This window comes from Biomphalaria glabrata, chromosome 15 (genome assembly GCF_947242115.1).
Source record: "Biomphalaria glabrata chromosome 15, xgBioGlab47.1, whole genome shotgun sequence".
In the NCBI taxonomy this organism is placed as follows: domain Eukaryota; kingdom Metazoa; phylum Mollusca; class Gastropoda; family Planorbidae; genus Biomphalaria; species Biomphalaria glabrata.
Window position 1 is genome coordinate 28158928 of NC_074725.1, and position 20077 is coordinate 28179004.

General features: G+C 38.1%; 1 protein-coding gene across 1 annotated transcript in view; it reads left to right on the top strand.

The window, feature by feature from the left end:
- LOC106060275 (uncharacterized) overlaps positions 1–20077 on the top strand; it is a 295644-nt gene that overhangs the window by 187712 nt on the left and 87855 nt on the right. The window lies entirely within an intron of this gene.

Here is a 20077-nt window from a genome sequence, read left to right on the forward strand (position 1 = left end):
ACTTCCCATACTTGCAGTAAATGATGCCCAGTTTATTGAATGCATTCATCTTTTCATGCCTCTGACACTTTTCAGATTGCTCTAGAAATGTGTCAGAAAATTGTGGGCTCTGTCCGTGATGTTCTCAACACGATTTGATTCCGAGCGAATTTTATTTCAACTCATTTTTATCAACTCAGTCTGTCTGTCTGTCTGTCTGTCAGTGTCGATACATAGGACTCGTGCGTTACTTTCTTTTTAATAAGCTTTTATCAACTCACTCTGTCTATCTGTCTGTCAGTGTCGATACATAGGACCAGTGCGTTACTTTTTTTTACTAAGCTTTTATCAACTCACTCTGTCTGTCTATCTGTCAGTGTCGATACATTGGACTCGTGTATTACTTTCTGTTTACTAAGCTTTTATCAACTCACTCTGATTGTCTGGTAAAAAGTGTGATTACGTTATTTCTCCTACACCCATTCTCGGATCAAGTCAAAACTTCACACAATATTCATTGACATAAAAAAGACATCAATCAATTAGGAAAAAAAAATAACAATTAGACAAATAATCTCTAATAATTCATTATTTTGTTTAATATCAACAAGGGCAACTAATAATTCAGTGTTTACAGATATGGCTAAATGTGTTGGGTTTAGTCCCCTTAAATAACTGCTTCGGTATTTCTCCCTCCCGCATTCACCGATCATGTTGATAGTTTAAGCAATTATTTATTGTACCTAACAAAACATGAACCAATAAAAATAACGAAGTCATTTAAACCGTATATTTTATATAAATTATTCATAAATATTCTTATAAAATTCAACTCTTTCTCTACAGTTGGCTCCGTTGAAGTGGCTCAATCTAAGCTTGAGTTAGAGCCCTTGTATGCGGAAACTGTTAAAAATGTCATCATTCCAATTTTATCTTATCTTGAAGGCACAGTAGTTCAAGGGAAAGGAATCGATGTTCTTTGCGAGCCCATACACATATTTAGAATCGAGGAATCGATATACTTTGTCAACACACATAGATCTCTAGAATCTAGAAATCGGTGTTCTTTCTTAACGTACGCAAATCACTACTGGAATCGATTCACAAATCTCATACATGTTCGGCTAGAATCGAAAGAGTCAAGCCCAAAAATCGAACAATGACTAGAGCGATGCCACTCTTGAATATCCTCCCCACATGTCTCTGTCAAAACGTTTGGGAGGGAGGGGGGTGAGGGAGATTGACTCTCACGACGGCTCACACCTCTCTCCCTCCCCCCTCCCCCCTTCCATCTCATCTTGACAGATTGAAAAATAAACTGATGATGATTCACAGGCCTGACAACTTCGTTTAGAGCTGTCCCCGAGGCTTCTGAGGCTTCGTCCCGACTTTTTTTTGGGGAGGCCGGGATGTACATTGGATTGCGCAGGTATTTAAACATGAAGACGTTTATTCGAGGGAAAACTTTTTTTTATTTGAAGAACTAGGAGGCCTGCAGTGCTGCATCAAGAAAGTATTAGTGTTTAGTTCTTCTAGAAGACACAGTTGTCAGTTCCTCAGTTCCTCTCTCTTGTTGTTTCAACACTCATCTTAAAATGGCATTTTGTATAGCACGTCTGTTATTGTGGCTGTGGACACTCTGGTGTCCTAATTCCATTTTGCTGACATTTGATGGGAATTATTGGGGAATTTTTCTGCCAGGTCTTTGAAGTACTCGAGATATTCAGGTCGAAATGAATCAAAATTTAGAAATTCGCCAACTTTTTTTTCTTGGGATTTGAACGCGAGACTTTCTTTTTCGACAGTTCTTGTTCAGTTGAAACTATAACGTATGGAAAACACAGCACTTGAAATTGAATACTACCCCCCCCCCTTTTTTTTTCACCAGATGACGTAATTTGTATATAATCATGTTCTGTTCCTCCCTCCCCCCCCCTTTCTTTTTCGGACTTTATGGGCCAGACCAGGCAGTTTACGGAGAGTTAATCTTTAAACGATGTTGTCATGTGACCAGCATAACGCCTTAAACACATTTTCTTTCCTCAAATAAAATCAGGAATTTACACACCAGGGTTCCGAATCGTGACCCTTCAGTTCGGAGCCATGTGCTCTACAACTCAGCCACCACACACCCTCAGTAATCATGTAAAAAAAAAGTAAAGTTCCCCTTTCAGGCCTTGTGGTTTATAGGGCAGATGATGTAAAGGTCATCTGTTTTTGTGGCCTACGGTTAACGAGGGTGTCATGTGGCCAGCACAACGACCAACCGCCTTTACTTTTCCCAAACTAATGTCAGGTACCCATTTAGTGCTGGGTGAACTCAGAAGCGCTCAAAGATCCCGAAATGAAAATCCCAGTCTTCACCGGGATTCGAACCCGGGACCTTCGGTTCGGGAGTCAAGCGCTTTACCGCTCAGCCACCGCGCATCCTGTAATCATGTATTCGCATTTAAATAATAAGCAGCCACATCAACCCCAAATTCAATTTCCGGAAGTCGATTTTTTAGCATGCGTGACCTTGATGAACTCATACGAAAGACTCCTGGTACATAGCTTCACAAAAAATGTTTAAAAAATTACTTTTTTTTTTCATGGCGTAGTGAACTACAGGGCTGTTCTTCGGTTCAATGCCATAACTGCAACCAATCTTTTAGTGAGTTCTTGCGCAACGATCTTACTGTGTGGCCTTACGATGGAAGGCACTAGGACCGCGATGGCAAAGGGAGATACATAGCCCCCCCCCCTTACACCCCTGCAACGATCACGGGAGGGTCTCTTTATCTGGAGCATCTTTCTCCTGGGATTGGATTTCTTATCCCCCCGGACCATCGAACAACCCTTTCATCGCAGTGAATATTTAGAGCAGTGAAAAAAAAAACTACAAAAAAAAAAACAACATCGTTTGAATTGGTGGAACTTTTTTTTCCCTTTCTAATTAGTTGATTGACCTCTGAGTCATCATGTCGTCTGCTGATAGTGTACTGTTACGTCACGAGTGTAAGCACCGACGCTATCTAGGATGACGTCACGTTCTTTGAACGCAGAGTGCTTTTTTTTTTAGCGTGTATGTTTAGTAGACAAATAGTTGTTCGAAGATGAGGCTGTGTTCTTAAGTTTGAAATGCTGCTTAATCAGATTAAGGATTATTTTCACAAAGCTTATATCGACTCACTCTGTCTGTCAAGTCTGGTAAAAAGTTTGAACACGTTATTTCTCCCACAACCATTATCGGATCAAGTTCAAACTTTGCCACAATTATTCATTGGCAAAAACAAAACATGAATCAATAAAAAAAATATAACCTAATAGTCAATTAATTGTTGGTTATTAATTATTTTGTTTGATATCAAGAAGGGAATTTAATACTACAGATTTTGCCATGAAATAATTGTATACGTTATTTTTCCCCACACCCAGTCTAGGATCAAGTTGATACTTGCAACAATTACTTGTTGTACCTTACAAAATATGAATCAATAAAAAACAACAATTAGTCAATTAATTATTTTGTTTAATGTCGAAAAAAAAAAAGAAGTAACGTCTACATTATTGAGATACGTAGTTGTAAGTATGGAGTAATTCCCCTTAAATACGCTTTTTTTTTTGTTTGTCTGATTTTGCTTGTTGTTTAATCAATTCTGGAATATATCTTCCGAGTTTCTGCTAACCGTTCCTTCTTCCAGATGCACCGACTTCTTAGGAATAGATTGGCTTCTTCATTTGTGTTGATTAAGTGATCTACAAGCCAGTTATTGATTCCTCTGTCTTTCTCTACAGATCTTTCTTTTTTGTCTCTTTCTGTATCTCTCTACGTCCGTATGTAGTCTGTCTTAGTCTGTCTTTCTATCTTTTTTCTCTCTCTCTCTCTCTCTCTCTGTCTCTCTCTCATTTCCTTTCACTTCAAACTTTCTCACTCTGTCATTTCCATCACTATCTCTGTTTCTCTCTGTGTCTGACCCTCCTACTCTCTGCCTCACTCTTTCTGTCTCACTCTACCTATCTCTAGTATACCCTCTCTATCCTCTTACTACGCTGATCATGTCTTGCTTTGTGCTTTTCTTTTTATTTCGAATGTTCCCCAAAGATTTGGCTCTGTTTGGTTAGTCGCTTTGTCGTACTATTTATTCATCTTTACATTACCTTAACTCACTCTGTTTGTCTGTCTGTCTGGGTGGAATCTTTTGCTTGTTACTTCTCCCACTTCCTGTCCTCGGATCAAGTTGAAACTTCTCATAATTATTCATTGTCGATGGCAGCACAAGAGTCAATTTTTAAAAAATACCAATTAGTTAATCAATTAGTCATAATTAATTAATTTTCTTTTAAATAGAAAATGTTTAGGGGATATAAGCCTTGTGAAGGGAGTTAGGTCGTTCGCTTAAACTTTTAAACTAGAATTTTTAAAACTATAAAACCTACTTTTATATGTACTTGAATTGCTCAGTGGCTAACATGTCGGGCTTTCCATCATGTAGGCTCGATACCTCAAGCTTGAATTCATTTTTTTTTAAATACCTTTTGAAAATGCAGCACGGAAGCCTTCTCCCAAATATCTCATTCTCTCGAATGGTCCACAAAAGGGATGGGACTATAACGCACTGAGCATGCTAAAAGCATTAAAGTTGCGCTAAGCAAAGACAATGAATAAAATTGCAATTGCAAAAATGTATTATTGTTAGCCTAGATCTATTAAAAATTAATTGCATGATTGATTCAAAATTATTAATGGAATTACGAAACATATATGTTTTTTTTAATTAACTTTTAAGTATTTTACTTTGTTGATGTTATAAGTGCTTATTGTTCCACTACATAAGAATTGATTTGACCTTGATTTGACCTCGATCTGAAAATGGCATTTTCACTAACTGCAGCACACGCCGTTCTGTCATTCATGTTCAACCCATTTAAATTATTGCTTTCGGACAAAGTCCAGCTCCTCTGTCCACTCTGCCTTCAACGTGTTTGCGTTGTCCACTCCCTCGTTGTCCACTCCCTTATTCTCCGTCCTCTCCCCTCCTTTCACAAACCATTCTGTAGAGACATCGCCCTAGCATTGTTTCTGTTGTTGGACTTTTCAATTCCCAAGCCTAGCTAGGGATAACTCTTTTTTCTTTTTAGATCTTCTGCTTTCACTTTAATGCATTCCAATGTAATTATGCCCCCTTGAGTTTTGTTGAAACATTTCATAAAGCCAGCTCAGAATGTTTCAACAATGCTTGAATTATCGTCTGCTTGGAATATCGCTTTTTTTTTATAAAAACTATAATTCATTGATAAGATTCCCTCTTCTCGAAACAAAAAAAGAATATAAAAAAAATAGAAGCTCTGTTGACCATTTCTAATCGATTCTCTCCATGGGGCGCCAGTTGAATCGATCGATTTTTAGCCCTGAACCCATCCCCCTCCTCTGTCTCCTGCTGCCCCTCAATTCGACTCATTCTGGGTGGCGGGAATTAGGAAGAGGCGGTATTAATGAAGCCCCAAGTAGGTTGTTAGTATAAAGTGCCGGCTTAGATCCTCATGCGAATGGCAAACATGGACGCGCTGAAGACTTTACAGAAGGATTAGTCCTGCTAACGTCTGCCATTTCACTCGTCCGTTTGCTGCGTGAAAGGCACATAGACATGGCCAAGAATGTTGAACAAATTTAAGGCTGTAGCATTTTGTTTATTTTCCGTCGGATTTATTTTTTTTAAAGCCTATATTTAATGTCTGTCTGTCTGTCTGGTAAAAAGTTTGTACACGTTATTTCTCTCACACCCAATCTCGGATCAAGCTGAATTTTCGCACAACATAAAAAAAAATATTACCATTAGTTAATTAACTAGTTGTAATTAGTTATTTTCTTTGGTATCTCGAACAAGGGAAAGAAATTGTACTTGATTTGATAAGGGTTTATACGCTGAATTACTCCCAGTTATAGGTCGCCACTTTAAAGTAGGTTTCTAAAAAAACAATAGATAACTATACAATCTATTTTCATAAGCCTCTCACTAGCAGAGTGGTTAGTGTGTCGGCTTGAGGACGCGTGAGTTCGAATTCAGGTCGTTCCCCCCCCCCTTTTTTTTTTCTTTTAAAAAGCGAAAATGATAAATATCCCCCCTCCCCATTTTCTCAACTGGTCCAGCTAAGTCAGTGTTTCTCAAACTTTTTTGTCTGGCGGCACAGGAAAAAAGCTACAAAAATTTAGCGGCACACCACGAAGAACAACAGTTGTTTTATAATAAAAAGAAAAAAAAAGATTTTACTTATTTTTAAGTATTACATTTAATGTGAAGGGTGTGCCTGTTTTTGAGAGCAAATGGGATCTAATCGAGACTCCAGAGTTGTCAAACAAACTCGCATTTTATCGTCTATTGTAAGAAGTCTTTCTCTTTTCTTAGACTTGATTTCAGTCAGTGCTGAAAATCCAAACTCACAAAACCATGAAGATGCAAATGGAAGAATTATTTTGATTGCTTTTAAACTGATTGCAGGATATAACTTGTTAATTGAAATTTAAAACATCCAGGCTTTTCTCGGCAAAACTTGACTTAAGAACTGCATCGCTTTTTAAATCAATGAGCTGCTCTGCTTCTTCAGTTGTCAGATTTGTAGCTTCATTGTTTCCCAATGGATAGCTGACCCATCCATACTCATTACTTCCAACTGTTGGAAAGTAATGCTGCAATGCTGACTAAGTCTAAGTAAGTCTAAGCTGACTGCAGGTGTGTCAAAGTGTCCAGAATTTCGGGGGTGATTTCTTTATTTGAAGTACATTCATTGTAAGTAGGAAAGCAGTCCTTTCGAAATCTTACTTTGCCACAAAGACAAATTTTCACCAAATGACTTCAGTTTTGAGGATGCAGTGATGATTGTTTCCGATGGTCCTTGAAGACTTAAATTCGATGAATTTAATTTGTCAAATAAATCAGAGAGAAATGTCCCCTTAACCCACCAGATCTCGTCATGAATAGAAAATCCAAAGTCTTTTTTTTTTCAGCCTCCAAGAATGAAATCAGCTCAGCCTTGAGTTGGATGACACGCTTTAACACATTTCCCCTGGAGAGCCAACAAACGTTGGTGTGATACAGGAGACATTTGTAGTCTGAATCCATTACTTCACAGAGCTGAGAGAAAAGTCGGGATGCAAGCGGTCGAGATTTGATAAAGTTTACAACTTCCATCACTTGATCCAGAACAGACATCAAATCTTTCGGCAAAGATTTGAAGGCAAGAGCTTCTCTGTGGATCATGCAGTGAACAACTAATACATTTGGATTTTCTTGACACACAAGAGTGACGAATTTCTTTCTATTTCCTTTCATGGAAGGACAGCCTGCGGTGCCAACGCTGACACAGTTTTCCCACTGTAGTTTGAAGAGCAAAATGTTTTCGTTCATCACTTTAAAAATATCTTCACCTTTGGTCGTAGTTGGTAAGTCTTTGCAAAAAAAGAATTCGTTGACACATTTTTCATCCTTGATGAACCGAATAAAAGCTAGCAACTGGGCTTTGCCGCTAACGTCAGTGGATTCATTAACTTGAAGAGACCACAGTAGAGACACTTCATCGTCAGTCACGTCTAAGTGTTCGCAGATTTGATCTAGTAAATCTGTCGATAAGTCTTCAATTCTGCGCGAGATAGTATCATTTGACAAAGGAACTTTTAAAACTTTTTGGCGGCTTCGGGTCTAACTATTGCTAAAGCTGGTGCAATGACTGATTCAGCCTCTGTGTAGGCTTTCTTGCGTTTTGCTAATAAACTAAGCAACCTTATAACTTACAATCAATTCTTTTTCTGGCAGCTTTAGATAGTTCGTAAGTTTCTTAGCTTGTTTATTTTGTTGAGCCCTGATGTTTTCGAAGTATTCCTTTGGTTGCGCTTTTACAGCTGGATGTTTTGTTTCCATGTGTCTCTTCAATTTGCTTGGAACTAGCGCCTAATTCGATAGAGTTGCATTGCAGATCAGACAGAATGGCAATGGAGAATCTTCAGGTCCAGAAGATATGAAACCATATCCGATGTAATCTTCTTTGTACCTTCGTTTGGTTCCTTGATTTTCATTTAACACTTTCACAGTTTCATTTTTGCTAACATATGTCTCCATGGATAACAATGAATAATGCTTATTGATAATTTGATTTTTAGCATACACCTAAACAATTTACATGAAACACATCGCTTATTATTATCGTTTCCAATTCAAGAACTGCTGTGCATTTGCTAAGGCGGCCTACATTTGAGTCAATATATGTATAGTGGACAATTCCATAACCTGAATAGCTAACAGCCCTTCCCGTCACTATGGAGCGCTCCACTAATCGTTGTAAGAGGAGATGTCATCGCAACATAAAATAAACATTTAATAGTAGACGGACCTGTGTAACTCTGCACGTGCTGCGTTCTGAAAACTCGCGCGGCACACCTGCAAATCTTCGGCGGCACACTAGTGTGCCGCGGCACACAGTTTGAGAAACACTGAGCTAAGTGATAGGGTCACAGCGCCTTGAGAAAGCTAACAGCATTAACTAGCGCTAAACAAAATCATTTGATAAAAATATTTCTAATCGCATAGATTTATTGTTGTTGTTGTTAGTCTGTATGACATTTAATTACAAGGCTGATCTAAACTAATTGATACAATTACCACTTTGTATAACATATGTGGCTTTAAATAACGTATTTTTTGTGGTGTTTATTTCTGATACAAAGAAACACATCCTTTGGTTATATGTAAAATAATCTAACTATATATGAATGGAACAATCAATACAGAACTGCAATCTTTATGAATACAAACATGTCTTTCCCAAATGTACTTAGACCCTATCTCTTCAAATAATGCTAGCTGTTCCGGCTTTGCTAGAATATCAAATAATAAGTTTTGTTTTGTGTGTTTTGTTCCCTTCTTGAAAAGCTTATATAAATGCTATTTGCTTTAGTAGGATGGCAGCGCCAGAGAATGACTACTCGTTCGTTTCTAACATAATAATAATCTTTATTGTCCGTAAGGAAATTTGTCTTACAATTTGTGCATTACACCAAACAAAAAACATTATAACTATAAAAAAAATGTACATTCACACCAGACGCACTCATAATTTACATGTGACAAAGTTAATATCAGATTGTTTCTATTGAATGATTTGATTGTCAGGGGAACAAAAGAGTGTTTGTGTCTGTTTGTTGTTGCTATCGGTGTCTTGTAGTTCTTTTGTGATGGTAAAATCACAAAATCCTGACCCAAAGGGTCATCTTTTATTTCTATAATGTTTTTAGCTTTTTTTGTAGATGTTTGTCTCAAACAACTGCCCAAATGGGTTTTGTTTTTGCTAATGACTTTATCAGCAGAATTTAGGATTCTGTGAAGTTTATTTTTATTTAAATGCTCAGATTGCCATACCAGGCAGTGTTATTGAAACTTAAAATATTGCAGATGTGAGCGTGGTAAAACAGAGACAACACCTATTCGCTAACATTAATGAGCATGTCTGTACAGACTATGTATGACTTGTGTTTGTTTTGTTTTAGAATTGGTTCTATCATTGATATGTCAGAAATGTGAAGATCGCTTTGGTGTCATGCATACAAGCCTCCTGGAGTCAACTGAAATTGTAAACCTTAAATCATGCTCTTTGTACGAACGGAAAATCTGGCATTTTTAGACTGCAAGAGTTTTTTTTTTGACTTGTCAACCGAAATTCTGGGATTTTTGTAATTTGAACACAGGTCTCCATTCGTGTATAAGTTTTGCTTCTTTTGTTCTCTTTCTTTAGGACTACAGTTATGTTTTTTTAATTGTCTGCATAAATATACACCCAAACACACTTACACCCTAACACACACACTCGCGCACACACACACACACACACACTGATCAGTTGTTGTTAAGACGTTGAGTTTGAGAGAAATACAAAATAAAACTGAATTGTTTTTAAAATGTACTGTCCTACACAAGAATGCGAAATAAAGCTGTAAATTAATAGTTTGATTGATTGATTGATTTAATAATAAATTGATTGATTGATTTATAGATAGATGTGTTGATTGATTGTTTCGTGAATAGAAAGATAATCGATTGTTTGATCAGAAGATTAATCAATCGATAATGGATTGATTAATAGACAATATTTATTGAATGATTAATCGATATCTATTTATTTACTTATTTCACTGACAACCAGATCTAAATATTTTAAATAAAATGCTACACCCTCAGAGCTTCTTTGCTCTAACGGTAGAAAATGGCTTCAATTATCTCTGAAAGCAATGAATGCATGTATCTGTTATGTAAGGGACACACCTCAAGCGGTCAAACTATTGATCCCCCGCCGTCCTGCGGGAGGTTTGAACTAGGAAGTAAATTATCTTCAACTCTGAAGGAACATCCGAAACAAACATTTTGACAAATATAATTAATATTATAATAAGAATAATACTCTTTTATTCTGCTCTTGTTTATTTAGCTACTTCTTCAGTCATTTAGCCAGTTATTCAGCCAGTCATTCAGTGAGTCAATATTATATCGAAAGATTGAGTAGATATCTTCCATCAGTAACTACAGAGCCGTTATATCCTCGGTGGCTAAAGTGGTCATGTATATTTAGTCAAGCTGTCCAGTCCTGGATCACTCGCTTGTCTCACTCCCTCCCCCCTCCTCTTCCCCGCACTGCCCACACGATCCTCCTTATTCACCGCATTGATATTTATATCAATCCCCCCCCTACCCCACCAGACTGGGAAGATTATCTTAGGATTCTGTGTGTGAAATATTTTGCACGAGTTTAGTATAGGCTGGACATCAAGCAATGCTCGATAATGGAAGCACTGAGTGGAGGACCTGCTAGCCACATTCCTTCTGACTACATTCTAGTCGCTTTGGTTCATCAACTCTGCTGCCATTGGTTTACTTCATCTTTGGTGTATTCTTGGAGCCGTTCCGCTTTATTCTTTTATGTTTTGTTAGATGTTCCGCTTTATTCTTGTATGTTGTGTTTGCTGTTCCGCTTTATTCTTGTATGTTGTGCTTGCTGTTCCGCTTTATTCTTTTATGTTGTGCTTGCTGTTCCGCTTTATTCGTTTACGTTGTGCTTGCAGTTCCTCTTTACTCTTTTATGTTTTGCTTGCAGTTCCGCTTTACTCTTTTATGTTTTGCTTGCAGTTCCTCTTTACTCTTTAATGTTTTGCTTGCAGTTCCGCTTTATTCTTTTATGTTTTGCTTGCAGTTCCGCTTTACTCTTTAATGTTTTGCTTGCAGTTCCGCTTTACTCTTTAATGTTTTGCTTGCAGTTCCGCTTTACTCTTTAATGTTTTGCTTGCAGTTCCGCTTTACTCTTTAATGTTTTGCTTGCAGTTCCGCTTTACTCTTTAATGTTTTGCTTGCAGTTCCGCTTTACTCTTTTATGTTGTGCTTGCAGTTCCGCTTTACTCTTTAATGTTTTGCTTGCAGTTCCGCTTTACTCTTTAATGTTTTGCTTGCAGTTCCGCTTTATTCTTTTACGTTGTGCTTGCAGTTCCGCTTTATTCTTTAATGTTTTGCTTGCAGTTCCGCTTTGTTCTTTTACGTTATGTTTGAAGTTCCTCTTTATTTTCTTTATATTTTGAGTTCCATTTTTTAATCGTCTATACATTCTTGGCGAAGGAGCAGTTACCTGGTCAGGACTGTGGCTGCGCGAACAGTGGTGATGTAGGCGCTGGGGATTGTAGCGCCGTCTGTGACTGTGTTGTGGGCAAGTCTTGCGGGGGTGACTGTCAAGACGAGAAACTTGGCGACGATTGCTGCGACGATATCAACGGGATGTTTCGAATCGAAATTAAAGAAACAATTGAAGAAACTAGGGAAGTCTGCTATGTGCCTGAAGATTTCTAATGTATCTGCAAACAAGCACCTCAATGGGCTGAACAGATCAAAACAACGTTTGGTTTGCGTCCGAGATTGCTGCTGTGGACTTGAAGACCTCTGTTTATCTGTCAGTACCTTTGATGAGAACTCAAACCATGAAAGCCTCAAGACCGTTTCTGATTCCTTGCCTTGGATGTCGTCGGGTGAAATTGTGAATACGGGCCCCAACAATGGCCTAGACAGAAACAACGAATTTAACTTATGGCAGCAGCATAAGAGAGAACTCGATACTTGACAACTGCATCCAGACGATTGACATGAACTGTATATGCGGCGTCCTGCGGGGAAAGTGCCCATGCTAAGAAACCCAGCTACAAGACCTGAACTTGACAGAAATGTGTACTTCTGCCCACATCAGTGAGAATGACTTGAACGGTGGTGAATTAATTCCGGCGAAACCTGATGTAGTGGTGGATGAACATTACAAGGATGCTTCATGGGCATCAATTACAGATGAGGCTGAGAAAGACTATGTGCCTGAAACCATGGCTACCTGTGGGCCTACAACTGTGTCACGAGACGTCCATGGAAAAGGTCCTCTGACTCAGCGTCTTAGAACAACAACCCTGGAATCTACAGTGATCGCCACAACCTCCATTAAAGTTATGTGGCTGGCAACCCTGACCTCCACTTACTCCCCCCTTGTCAGCTGGCTGGCATCAGCGACTATCGTCATGAGGTAGACCACGATATCGTCTCAAGCGTAGACTGGCCAACTGGAAGAAGAGAAAGCGACGGCCGCGAAAAACTGTGCAGATGTGTAAGAGAATCCTGCCAGACAGACAGACAGAATAATTGTAAAAAGTTTCAACTTGATTCGCGAATGGGAAGTGTGAGAAAAAAACAAGTAAGATAAACCTTTCAGACAGATAGACGGAATGAGTTTATACGAGATTGGAAAAAAAATGTCACGCACGATTTAAAATTGTTAAAAACGTCCGTTTGAATAGTCCACTAATCCATTCATGTTCCACTGTAAAAATATCAAATGTCCATCTTTCTGTCATATGCATTAAACAAAACGCTAAATTTAAATATTTTTGAATAGATATATCCAATTTTTGAAAGATGGACTCTTATACATGATATCAATGTCGTCTGCTTTTGAAAATATAGGCGGTAAAAAATGTAGGTCAACTTGAAATTGTGTAAAATATTTTTTTTTATTTTGAAAATTAATACTTTTTTAAAGATTGCGTAAGAAATGTTTTATTTGTAACTTTGGTGTAACTTTTTGGATTTTTCATTTTCCATTGGCCAGATTTTTTTTTATGCTGAGCTGTTAACTCCTTGTGCAGTTGGTGCCCAAAATAACTGCGTGACGTCATTCTCGTCTGCTATGCACCGCCATAAAGCGCGTTAGCTAAACGAACGTCTTGGGACAGACGGAAGACGTTTTTAAAACTAAAATCAAGAAAAAAGCCAAATCTGTAAAAGCTGTAAGCAACAAAATAGTTAAGCGGAATGGCTTTCATTATCCCGTTGTTCCCATTTTATTTTGGCGTCATGCTTTGCACGTGGAATAAAAAAAGCGAACTTAATTGAACACGTCTTTCAACTCCTCCCCGAGGCTGTCCCGGCCGGTAGTCTTCTGCTCGGCTGACCGACAGTGGCGCCACGCCGTGACAGTCAAGTGGCCCAACTTACCCCGTTCTACCGGGTTTGGGGGGGGGGGATTAACGTCCTTCTGAGATGTATGGTGGTCTTCAAGTAAAAGGGCAGGCCCTAGACGACTTCATCATCTTATATGGGGGTACTTCCAGATAGGAAAGAAATAATATGAAATCACTTGTCTGGGTTTTTTTTTTTGTGTTTTTTTTTTGTATGAAGCAATGTTAAGTTGTGTCCCTTTGCGAGACTTTATTTTAACTAAGGTCAGGGTCACAGACGCGTTGAAATTATGGTTTTGTTTTTGAGGTCTGTGAGGCTGATTGAAAAACTTAACGAACTTGTGGACTGCTTCTTGCTACAATAGGTTAGTAGATGTGGTTACTGTGTATACTGTGGTGGCTGATTGAGTAAAGCGCTTCACTTTCAAACTGACGGGTCTCGGGTTCGAGTCTCGGTGAAGCTGGGATTGTGAAATTCCTGAACCCACCAAAACTCTAATGTGTACCTGATATTAGTTGGGGAAAGTAATGGCGATTGGTCGTCGTGGTGGCCTCAAGACAAGCCTCGTTAACTGTCGTTCAAACAAACAGATGACCTTGACACCATCAGCCCTCATAGGTCGCAATTTACAAGGCCTGAAAGTGGTATAGCAATTGTTATCAAACATTATTTGTTTTAACCTGTAGATACATTCCGAATGGGACTTTTAAAAAGATTAAAACCCGATTTTATGTAGTAACTCCAGTGGCGGACTGAAAGGGTTAATGGTTAACGGGTCAGCGGCTGTTGAACAAAGGGGAATTACTGACAGTGCACGCAAGTATGACCCGTGCTGCGGTCATGTGACCGAAAGCCTTTACGGTCGAGAGACAATGTCTTAAGAAAGGACAGTTGAGTCCAGGACAGTAAGGCAGTAAGGACTGTGGGCTACAAAGCGAGTCCTTATAAAAGTAGCTGTACGAGACTAGAAGTAGACAGAGAAAGACTTGTAGTGTTTAGTAGGCAAGAAAGCATTTGAATTTGATGTGGCCAATTGTGATGTATTGGCTTTTGATGTAATTGTCATTAAACCGCCACTTTGTTACTTGAAGCTCTTGTTGTCAAGTTCTTGTGTTAGATGTGCTGTGTTGTGTTTAGCAGTGTTTACAGAAGGCCTGATAGAGAAGATCGTAACAATACACTCGAGTCAGCCAGGAAAACCAATGCCTTTGTACAATTTAAGCCATTGATTAACATGCGTGACTAGATTGACCTAGGGACACACGTAGGACGTTATCATCTTCTTTTTTGAAGTAACGTCAGTATTTTATAAGATAAGATAGATGAAAATTAACACACAAAAAAAAAAAAACAACAGAAAAACTTGTATTCCTAATTTAGAAAACTAGACTGGAAACTAGACATGAAAAACTGGAAACTAGACATGAAAAACTGGAAACTAGACATTAAAAACTGGAAACTAGACATGAAAAACTAGAAACTAGACATGAAAAACTAGAAACTAGACATGAAAAACTGGAAACTAGATATTAAAAACTGGAAACTAGACATGAAAAACTGGAAACTAGACATTAAAAACTGGAAACTAGACATGAAAAACTAGAAACTAGACATGAAAAACTGGAAACTAGACATGAAAAACTAGAAACTAGACATGAAAAACTGGAATCTAGACATGAAAAACTGGAACCTAGACATTAAAAACTGGAACCTAGACATTAAAAACTGGAACCTAGACATTAAAAACTAGAAACTAGACATGAAAAACTGGAAACTAGACATGAAAAACTGGAACCTAGACATGAAAAACTGGAACCTAGACATTAAAAACTGGAAACTAGACATGAAAAACTAGAAACTAGACATTAAAAACTAGAAACTAGACATGAAAAACTGGAAACTAGACATTAAAAACTAGAAATTAGACATTAAAAACTAGAAACTAGACATGAGAAACTGGAAACTAGATATTAAAAACTGGAACCTAGACATTAAAAACTGGAAACTAGACATTAAAAACTGGAAACTAGACATGAAAAACTGGAAACTAGACATTAAAAACTGGAAACTAGACATGAAAAACTGGAAACTAGACATGAAAAACTAGAAACTAGACATGAAAAACTAGAAACTAGACATGAAAAACTGGAAACTAGACATTAAAAACTAGAAACTAGACATGAAAAACTAGAAACTAGACATGAAAAACTGGAACCTAGACATTAAAAACTGGAAACTAGACATGAAAAACTGGAACCTAGACATGAAAAACTGGAAACTAGACATGAAAAACTGGAAACTAGACATGAAAAACTGGAAACTAGACATGAAAAACTGGAACCTAGACATGAAAAACTGGAAACTAGACATGAAAAACTGGAAACTAGACATGAAAAACTGGAAACTAGACATGAAAAACTGGAAACTAGACATTAAAAACTAGAAACTAGACATGAAAAACTAGAAACTAGACATGAAAAACTAGAAACTAGACATGAAAAACTAGAAACTAGACATGAAAAACTGGAAACTAGACCTGAAAAACTAGAAACTAGACATGAAAAACTGGAAACTAGACATTAAAAACTGGAAACTAGACATGAAAAACTGGAAACTAGACCTGAATAACTGGAAAATAGACATGAAAAACTAGAAACTAGACACTAAAAACTGGAAACTAGACATGAAAAACTGGAAACTAGACATGAAAAACACAACGAGAACTCCAGTCTGTTTAAAATTCACAAACACACATGGCTACTGACATCCTCTACAAAACAAAATTGGCCTTTTATTAGTGGCGCATTCGTCATTAGCCTCAGGGCGCCACTTTACCCAAAGCGTTGACGTTCGTGATGTGGGCAGCGTCACTTGTTGGCGTGTTAAAAGTGTTCAATGAACATTTGCGCCCCCCCCCCCACCGCACTGTCAAAATCTAGCCTCCAAGCCCAAAAAAATGTGCCCCATGTTGAAGTAGTGTTTTTCTCAAATTGTAATACACTCTTGGGCACATAAAGTTAAAAACAAAAAAAATCAAACAACGCGCTCCTGCTCTAGCACCATGACCTATATTTATAACCTTTTTTTTTTCATTCTCAGTTTTGGATTTCACTTCCGGAATTATTTTTTTTTATTCAAAATCCTCTAAAATCAAATTCTTGTAAACAAAAACAGTAACAACAACAAAAACTCATTTTTGTACATTGTTGTCTGGGCGCCTGGTGACTATCTCCTTTCTGCCTCTTTCCCTCCCCCTTTCCAACGAGCACCCTTGTGTTGTAGTACTCTCGTGCCATAGAAGAGGCCATGGTTTTTAAACTGACGAGCTAGATGATTGGCGGAAGTACGTGCCGCCTTGAATGTCTCTCGGGGAGGCCGATTGGAGGCACAATTGTCACGTGATTTCAACCATGCCAATTTGAGTCGAGTACAGTGCTGGGTGACGCTGAAGGGAAAACGCCTTGATCCTTCCAAATCTGCTGATGGTGTCTACTTTGTTAGTATTCAGTGTGGTTGTGTATTGTTATTCAGTCTGCAGGGCCGGCCTTAGGCAATGGGAGGACCTAGGCAAAGAGTATTTGGTGACCCAAAATGAAATATCAAAAACACTGAAAAAAATAAAATTACGCAATTCATAGAAATCAACAAGGGTCTTCTAACATAAGTAGTGGAACAAGTAGATATAAACATTGTGTCACAGTAGTGACTTAGAGCTAATCTAGAAGGCGTTTTTTTTTCTCCACATTTGTTGATGAAGGTTTGCTCCAGTCTTACTTTCGAATTCTCGGTCTCACTGTTTTTACAAAAGTTAAATCAACTCTCTCTGTCTGTCTCTCTGTCTGTCTGGTCAAAAATTTGCATACGTTATTATTCCCACACCCAGTCTCAGATCAAGTTGAAACTTTGAACAGTTATTCATTGCCTTCGAAAAGACATAATTCAATAATAAAGGGCTGTTAATCCTTCAGTCTTCACAGATACGGCTAAATATGTAGGGTTTGTTCCCTTAGATAATTGAACACGTTATTTCTCCCACTATTTATTTTCAGATCAAGGTGAAACCTGAAACATTTATTGTACCCAACAAAACATGAATCAATAAAAAAAAATTAACCGATTGGTCAATTAATTCTCGGTAGTTAATTATTTTATTCGATATTGAAAAAGGAAAAAAAAAACTGCATTATTTAGAGGTATATTTGTAAGAACAGCCTACGTTGGGCAGGTCACGTTGAAAGAATGCCAGATAACAGAGGAGCGAAAATTGTATGCAGGCAAAAGCCAAAAAGGCAGGCGACCCAAAATCACACCCCGAATCCGATTGATTGATGATGCAGATCCACAACTTGGGGTTAGGGCGTGGAGATGAAAGGACCAGACGAAATCGGAATGGAGGGATGTGTTGAAGCAGGCCAGAGCCCCCCCCCCCCCCCCCATGGGCTGTAGCGCCACTGGGATTGATGGATAGATAGGTGTAACTGTGGAGTTTTTCCCCTTAGATAATCTTTAATTTTTTTCTTTGTTTTTAAGGGAGGATTTTTTTCAAAAATATTTTGCTTGTTCTGGGATGTACTTTTATCAACGACATGCGTAAAACATGTTTTTTAAAATATCTCTGGGGTGGGGGGGGGTGTTTGTCCCCCCGAACACCTGTGGAAGTGTTAAAACAACGTTCTGTTGTTAGTGTATCCATGAGCGGCTTGTGTCTCCACTTGATGCAGGTCCGAGACAAGACAGCTTGTACTCTTAATTAGTTGAAACACAAGGTTTAAGTGTTCAACAAACACAACAGTTTGTTGTTTTGTAAGTACAGAGACTCGATGTAGTAAAATGTTCTATTCATTAAACTGTCCTGTAGGCTGAATGTAGCCTATATAGCAGTGTTTCCCAAACGATGGACCTAGGTGTACCCCTTTTATAATTTTTGTAATGCTGAGTACCCCTCGACCCTCTCCAAGTATCTCTAAGTACAGAGATTCAATGTAGTAAAAAGATTTATTCATTAAACTGTCCCGTAGGCTGAATGTAGCCTATATAGCAGTGTTTCCCAAACGATGGACCTAGGTGTACCCCTTTTATAATTTTTGTAATGCTGAGTACCCATCTCCCCACCACCGCACTTTAATTTATTAACAGAAAATAGTATATGGGTATTTAAAAAAATCAGCATAGTTAATGAGGTGCAAAGTCTTCCAGTACCTCTGGGGGTACGCGTACCTCACTTTAGGAAACGCTGCTGTATAAGAACCCTACGCTTCCGGAAGCCACGCGAAAAAGTTCGTATTTTCTAGGCTGTTCTATTTTTATCTTTGGGAATGCCCTTTGCACTGGCTGTAGTATCATAGTCAAAAAAAAAAGACCAAATAAAAACCACAAAATTTGAGTCTGATCTTTAAAAATAAATGAAAGCCGCGTTGGCTCCACGAGACAGAAGAATCGGAAAATGGCTCCTCCCCCATTATATCGTATCGCGCTCGCAGTAATTTGTTAAGCAGCGATATAGGATGTGAATAAGATTGGACCCTTGAGACTACCTTAGCGTCCAACTAAACTAGATAGTGAATCAATTTAGTGTCACGGTATGAGACACATAGTACCCAGTACAATCTTTGGGTAGCGGTACCACATTAGGAAGTCTATTAACCCCCTTTGCTTATACATTGTGGGTATTATTAACCCTTTTCTTTTTTTTTTTAAAACAAAAAGCTAATGTTTAATACTTAGTTACTCATAGTTACCACCCCTAACCTTTTCCTTTAACTTTAGAAATATTAGACATCAGTGGAAAGATATATTTTTACAAAGCTTTTATCAACTCTGTCTGTCTGTCTGTCTGTCTGGTAAAAACTTAGCTCACGTTATTTCTCCCACACCCAATCTCGGACCACGCTGAAATTTTGCACAATTATTTCTTTTACCTGCCAACACAAGTATCAATTTAAAAAAAAAACAACAATTAATTCACTATTGGTGAAAAATTATTTTGTTTCATATCTCGAACAAAGGAAAGAAATTTTACTTGACTGATGAGGTGGCAAACGTTGAATTAGTTCCCTTTACTGTTTGTAGAAAGAAAACTTTGCAATGAACTGTTAACCTTTTTTCACAAGCCAGCTCCCTGGCACCGTTCCTCTAAGGAACTACGAGGCAACGATCTATAGGTCTAAATTGCCCACAGGCTGTGACGTTGCAGGTCAGTATTGAGGCCTTCTATAACGAATGGTGTCGGATGGATGGACGAAATGGTGACTGGATAGATGCCTTTGTGACTATGGATACATTTTTTTTATTCAGTAGAAGATTACATTGCCAGATACCGTACACATAAGACAAAACAGTAAGTTCCATGTTTTGACAACAATTAAAGTTAACATTGTTCGGAAACTGTTCAAACTTGATGCTCATTGGGTTGTCTGTTGTCCTCTGGTGTAGACACATGTACGGACACATGTATCATACATGCGGTCACAAGAGAACTGAAATTGGGATTCTTTTGAAAGGAACTGTCTTTAGTTTCTATAGAAGCCACAAAATTCCGAGAAACATAATAGTTTGTTTTTTGTTGTTTTTTTAATGAATAATACCGTTGTTTATTGGCG